The sequence below is a fragment of the Orbicella faveolata genome, unplaced genomic scaffold (genome assembly GCF_042242905.1).
Source record: "Orbicella faveolata isolate gen_17 unplaced genomic scaffold, um_ofav_v1 contig_48, whole genome shotgun sequence".
Classification (NCBI taxonomy): Eukaryota; Metazoa; Cnidaria; class Anthozoa; order Scleractinia; family Merulinidae; genus Orbicella; species Orbicella faveolata.
This window is the reverse complement of record NW_028301578.1, coordinates 6,775,836-6,783,227: the sequence shown is the minus strand read 5'-3', so window position 1 is coordinate 6,783,227 and position 7,392 is coordinate 6,775,836. Positions and strand designations below refer to the sequence as shown.

The 7,392-nt window shown below is 42.3% G+C and overlaps 1 pseudogene; it reads right to left on the bottom strand.

Annotated features, from left to right (window-relative positions):
* Window positions 1-2,364: 2,364 nt before the first annotated feature.
* Window positions 2,365-4,167, bottom strand: LOC149096211 (uncharacterized; annotated as a pseudogene).
* Window positions 4,168-7,392: the final 3,225 nt, after the last annotated feature.

Genomic DNA, 7,392 nt, shown 5'->3' with positions numbered 1-7,392 from the left:
AAACTTGGGAGTGTTGCGAACTAATAAATTATGGTGTCCCGTGTTGGACACTTTCACTTATGGATACTAACTGTGGGACTCTATGTTGGAAAAGTACATCGTCAGGCAGCATAAAAGATATTTAAGGGACTAATGGTACACTAATCTCTCAGTTCCCTGGATTTTTCTTCTGCTCAGCTCAGATAAATCACATTTAATAATGACAACTGTATTTCATTATTCCAGGCAAACTACTAATATTTAAATCCTCAAAATTATGCATGAAAGTATAATTTAATGAGCTTGACTGTTAGTTCCCAATGAAACACCCGGAGAATAAATTCTCACAGAACCACAGCCTAAAGAGGCTAAGCTGCTCTGCTGCTTCAGGGATTAAGCCAAACAATGTCATTTGGATGTCAATACAATTAAGATTTAAATCCTCAAAATTATGCATGAAAGTATAATTTAATGAGCTTGACTGTTAGTTCCCAAAGAAACACCCGGAGAATGAATTCTCACAGAACCACAGCCTGAAGAGCCTAAGCTGCTCTGCTGCTTCAGGGATTGAGCCAAACAATATCATTTGGGTGTCAGTACAATTACTGTAGCATTTAAATCCTCAACTTTATGCATGAAAGTATATTTAAATGAGCTTGACTGTTAGTTCCCAATGAAACACCCGGAGAATAAATTCTCACAGAATCACAGCCTAAAGAGGCTAAGCTGCTCTGCTGCTTCAGGGATTAAGCTAAACAATATTGTTTTGGTATCGAAACAATTAAGATTTAAATCATTGATAAAAAAATATGTATTAATGTTTAATTTCAGTAAGCCTGACATTTTCTTCCCAATGAAACACCCAGAGAATGAATTCTCACAGAACCACAGCCTAAAGAGGCTAAGCTGCTCTGCTGCTTCAGGGATTAAGCCAAAACAATATCATTTAGGTGTCAACACAATTAAAATTTAAATCCTCAAAATTATGCATGAAAGTATATTTAAATAAGCTTGACGGTTAGTTCCATATGAAACACCCGGAGAATAAATTCTCACAGAACCACAGCCTAGAGAGGCTAAGCTGCTCTCTTGCTTCAGGGATGAGGCTTAACAATATTTGGTGCCAAATCAAAATTAAATTCTCAAGTTTAGTAATATTTTAATAATAAATTAGTAATCAATTAGTAATAAAATGAACATTTAAAATATTTTTAAGTGTATCTAGTGGTCAAAATTCAATAGATGTGTAACCTTGAATAGGCAGGGCAAAAAAAAATGCTTAATGCAGCCATTACGTAGTGTTTGAAACTACACTCACTGTAACACTTGTGTTTTAGTGACAATGACAACAATAGACTTACTCGCTGTGATCCAATGAGGACTTACACTCACTTCATTTTTAGCCGAGGATCGTTCCTAGGACCATTTAGCATTTTTCGAACTCTTTCAAGGCTTCCAACGGTTGTTTAACCAGACTTGCTTCGACATTGCAGAGCTTGAACACGCTTTATATTTTCTGGTGAAGGTGGCGGCGTCTCGAGCAAGTAGGCGGAAAACTCACCAGTTCCCGCCATTTCATCGATTGGAAGGGAATTTATCAAAGTTTGATTGTTTTGAACTCCACTGAAACGATCATTCATCGCCTTGTAGATTTTTACCGTCGAATTGGGTTAGCAAGAATGCCAGAACTAGTGGAAACCGACCGTATACCTTTTCCTTTCCGAGCCAAACCATCGAGGTCCATCGACCTTGGCGCCAAATGTGATCGATTTCGTAAGGTCGGTGCAAACTTCAACAATACCATGGATAAACTGTTCTTGCTACGGTAGTTATAGGATTCGGTCTGTAAGACAATTCACTCGAAATTGCGTCCTGTTTGCGTAGTATCCGAACACTCGTGAATACGGATAATAGTTCACATACGACCATTCTCTCCAGCGCTCAATCTTAAATATTATTATCGCTGTCATAATAATTAACCATTCGCAATGCATGACTATTTCTTGTCTGGTCTTCTTCTTTTACTCTTGCGGTGAGATGCGTGACAGGTCGATTACCGCAAACTACACAGCGATGACAGAATTTTCGATCTCGTAACACAACCCACCGGAAATTAGAACCCATACCCTGCTGCGAATTTCAGAATCGCATGAATCTCGTCATGTTCACTTGAGTCCAGACCCCCCTTACTGATTAGGAGCCTTGTTTCCCTGGTTAGCTTTTCCCGGGTTAGGAATGCACCAGATACATAGATGAAGAGGGGTCCAGAGTCAAAAGAGGAGGGCCTGGAGTTCAGGTAGGCCACCATTGCTGAGATGGGGCACAAGGGTGAATTTGTCTTTCCAATAACGATGGTCTGTCCCTGTCTAAAAGGGTCTGTTTTGGACACCTTTAAGCGCACTAACATATACTTGGGTGAACTCATTGGCATAAAAGTTATGTCTCTGTTCATGAGATGGTGCTTGGGATCAAAAGTTTGGTTGGAAGTAAGTTCGCCTAGTCGCAGGAAGCCAAAAAATGCCAGTGTTATAGCTGCCCAGAGCATTAAGGAATCCCTATTGTCAGTATGCTGCACATTGAGGAGGTAGTAAAATAAATTCAACAGTTGTAAAGTTATTGGTCTCCGTACTTTGGACTGTTGCCCTTGTAAACGCTTAATGCCTCTGAGAATAAGTCGGAGACGAAGGAAATTAGATAGAGGAAGCTCGTAGCCATGGCTGGAATGATAATTTTTGACTGCAGACAAATAGTTCTTGATAGTGGTATATTGCACACAACGGGCCATTGCACCAGAGAAATTGATTAAAACATCCTCATTAACGGGAAGGTGCGGATTGATGTTCATTTGTGAACAGAAAGTGAAAAATTGCTGCATACCAGAACTGTATGTCTTTTTGGTGCTCTGGGCAAGGGCCATCCCCAGGTAATGCTCAGCTTCCTTTGCTAGAGATTGTACAGATGGGCTGGGATGGGATCTGGCGTTGCATTGGCGTGGGGTGCTAGCTGGTGGAAGCGTTCCATCTGGAAACGAGAAAGAGAGTCTGCAATGTTGTGATTGATCCCAGGGACATGCACTGCTCGAAAATAAAAGTTATACTGCAGGGTGCAGAGTGTTAGATCCCTTACCAAGTCCATTACCCGGGGAACTTTGGATCGACGGGAATTGATGACCTCAACTACACCCTGATTATCACAATAGAACTGAATACGCTTGGATGTCCAAAGGGCCCCCCACAAGTGGCACGCAATGTTAATTGCATATAGTTCTTGCCAGAGAATGCTGATCCCTGGCTGGCCTAGTTGTTGAGATGGTAGCCACTGTCCCTGAAACCATCTTTTTTGGAAAAAAAAACCCATAACCCAGGGAGCCAGACGCATCTGTGAACAAGGAGAGGGTGTCGGAGTTTTCCCACAGAGGGGGTAGGAATAGTCCTATACTGTTCCACTGGTCCACGAACATCTGCCACATTTCAATGTCCTTGTAGAAACCTGTGGTTAGCTTTATATGATGATGGGGTTTCTTAACACCTCTGGTAAGGTGAATTATCCGTTGTAGGAAGGGGCGCCCCGGAGCGATTACCTTGCAAGCAAAATTAAGGCTACCTATCAGTGATTGAAGTTCTTGCAGGGTTGTTGACCGCCGGGATTGGAAATCGGAGAGAGCAGACTTGATCCTCTCTACCTTATCCTCGGGTAGCCTTGCCTCCATTTTCTCAGAATCTAGTATGATACCCATGAACTGAATAATTTGAGAAGGACCCTCGGTTTTGGATGCAGAGATAGGAATATTCAGAGTTTTGAAGGTCAAGATCATACTTGACAGACTTGCCCGGCAAAGTGAATCCCGCGGTGGGGTAGGACAGGGTGGTTCCACTATGAGGAAATCATCCAAGATGTGGCAGACAAAGGAAATGGAACATTTGTTGAGTAAAATGCACTCAATGGCATCAGACAATTGGTTAAAAATGTATGGGGCACAGCGAAGCCCAAATGGGAGTACCTTGTCGAAATAATACTGCCCATTCCAGAACATCCCCAAAAGTTCCCAGTCATCCGGATGGACCGGAATGAGGCGAAAAGCAGACTCTATGTCTGTTTTTCCCATGTAGCAGCCCTGGCCAAAGTTTTGAACTGCTGCAATGGCGTTGTCAATAGTAATATATTGGAGGGAGAAATCATCCTTTTCAATAAAATAATTGATGCTAGAGGTCCCAGACTTAGGGTAGGATAAATGAAATATCGTTCGGAATTTGTCGGAATGTTTTTTGGGAACAAGACCAATAGGCGAAACTTGAAAATTTTTAAAAGAGGGTGTGGAAAAAGGGCCCATGGTACGCCCTTTTAAAACCTCATCATTTAAATTTGCTGTAACCACCTCAGGATTTAAATAAGCAGTAGGTAAGTTATTTGAAAAGCGTGGGGATCTAGGACCAGAATAACCTATCCTAGCCCCCTCCCTCAGCTCTGAACACAGTTTGTTGACAAATTCCCTATCAGGATGATTGGATAAGGCCTGATGCAAGCTTTCTACATTGACAGGAGTAACTACACCACCAAAGCTACCTTTCTCGGTGGCGTGTGCTTTGGTGCTCAGGAGGTGACTTTCCCACCCTTGGGGAAGATTGTTTTTCTGTTCCATAGTTAGTGGGGCACTTGATCCCGGGGTGATCTTTCCCACACCCAGACCTGTTACATTTGTGGGCATAGATGCAAGGGGTTCTGACACAGGGAACCCCCCTGTTGAAGTTGTGACAAGTACGTTTTTCGGACCCCCTAGAGGTACTTGACGATGAGGGTCCTGACTGGAAAACCCCGATGTCTTCCTTTAGAAGTGAAGGTGCAACCGTGAAGGTTTTGAGCCATAATTGACTGTCAATGGTTGATCATTTCAATGACTTGTTAGTGGCAACCTTCTGCCGGAACTTTATGTCATACACACACCAGCCTAACCCCTTATGGAATCTAGCAGCATAGCGAATGAGAGACATATATTCTAGTAACTCAGAGGCACGGTGTGGGAACTTGCTTATTAGAACACCCATGTAGGCACTAAACGCCGTCGTACACTCCGAGATGTCAGTTATTGATGTAGTTTTGGCCTTATTTACTTTAATGACTGAATTTTCCACAGTTAAGGTAAGCGGCTCACCCTGGGACGGATTTAAAAGGTTAAAGTTCTTGGGAAGCAATTTAGATAGTTCCATGAACTCACCGGTGAGGATCTCCTTGGCCAGTTTGGCCGGCAGCTCGTGCACGGAATCCATTGCTGTGTCCGTTGCAGATCTAGAGCAATTTCCAGGACTTGGACTTGATATTTGTGATTCGGGTAGGTTATTGCTTGTGGATGCTGCTGAAGCTGCTGAAGAAGTTGCTGTAAGATCCACAGAGGATTCTCCTGCGGTGGTGGCTGGATCGGGAGCTGGTGGAGGCGAGCCACTGAAAGCGCGAACTGCGGCTTGTGCTGCGGCTGATGCGGCTTTTTCCATCGCCTTGTTTAATGACCCTTGTACGATGGATTGTACTTGGGTCAGTTGTGTGGCTGACAAAAGCCCATCTTGTGGCGCTTCCCGATCTAGTAGCTCTTGGACTTGACGCTGGAGTTGTTGGAACTGCAGTTCAAGAGCATTTTGGTTCGCCATGTGCTCGCCGCCATCTTGAATAGGGGGCGAAGTGCCAGAAAGGTTTCCTGTGTTTTGCCGTGCCTCGTCGATACGATTAATCAGGGCAGCACGTCCGCCGGTCGTTGCGAGGTTGAGCCGGCTGCACAAAGATCGCAAATCTTTAACATATAGCCTCCCAAGTTCGAGGTCTGCAGGTAAATGACCGGGGTCGGCCAACGTGGAAGTGTTCCTTGCTCGGCGAGTCGGTGGCATGTTGTCAAGACCTGTTTGGTTTATAATGTATTCAAAACACCTCGCAGAATGCAAGATCAATGAGCCCCGCGATTGCGCCGGCTAGATTCTGGCTGGGTTTACCGCTTTCCAGAAGACGGGCGAAGTAGAACAGGGAATATGCGAATAGAAAATATTCTGGACAAAATGTCGCACTGTAGTCTATCTCGTGTGAGAGCAAAAGACACTGGCCAAATTTAGCAAGCACGTATCAAGATGCTAAAGTTCACTCTGATTGGCTGGTTTTCAGGATTCTCACGTGAGGCCATCCAAGGTTGATGAACGGATGATTAGCAAGGCACATAGCTCAAAATAGGAACAAGAGTTGTTGATTAACTGAAATTTATTTCATATGTTCAATAAATTGTGATTTAAATTTATTTTAGTATTTATGTTGTAAAAACTTTATATACAAGTAAAAAACTAACCTCCTAAAAATTAAAATCAATCAATATAATTCTTAGCATTTTCCGTTTAATTTATGGTTGTGCTTCTTGTACCTTATCAATTAAGCAGCAATCCATTAAATAAAATTAAGCTGTTTATTAAGGCGTTGATATTTCCAAGGAAACGATCAGCAGAAAAACTCCAAATCGGGGGATAAACTCGAATTCTATTCAACACAGATTTCCTAAACTGCATAAATTTCCACAGCGATAAGTTTATTTAGTTGCTGGTATTTTCCAACTTTGCTTCTGACTTTACACTTTTCCATCCTGGTTAAAACAATGGAGAACATAAATTTTCAGAATATCGTAATCCGTGAAACAGTAACGCAACTTTTTCTTCGGTTCACTCTCTTTATCGTTGAATTTGTGAAAATCGACTAAACGTCCATGGTTCAAAAACGTGCATTATATTACTTCAACACATATTGTGGTGCTATTTTGAAGCAAATACATCAGTGTTGTTCATTCCTCGGTCAATTTATTTTATCACACAAGAACTTAACCGTTGAAAGTGCTTTAATCTAGCCTAGAAAATAGTTTTATTTTTGGTTATATCAGTTTCAATGCGATTTTATCATTTTTTTGATCAGCGAATGTGGCCGGCACAAAATCCTGGTATACGCATGTCAGTATACTATTGAATTTTAACCCTGGGACGTACAATGTGAGGAGGGGAGGGAGGTGGATGCCTCCCCCCCCCCCCCCCCCTTTAAGCTTTTTTCAATATTTTAAAAAGACGATTTACCTAAAGGAGCTGAAACTTTCCGTAGCTGTTCCTTCATCATCTGGGGCAACCGTAGTGTCAAAGGACATCATAAATTTACCAAACACGTCGTCGTTAAAGTCTAGTGGTTAAGTATTCACATGAAATGTAATGGAAGTAATGATAAGGCTTGGCCAAAATCCAAATGAGTAACAGAGTAGTGACGTCACTTTGCGATGTGATGACACCAAATTATCTTCTGTTAGTAGAATTGATGTGTGCATCATGTTTTGTTAATTTGGTGGCCTTAACTTTGACGGTTTTTAGGATAATGGGTACAACCTCCACAGGTCTTAGGGCTTCCAAAATT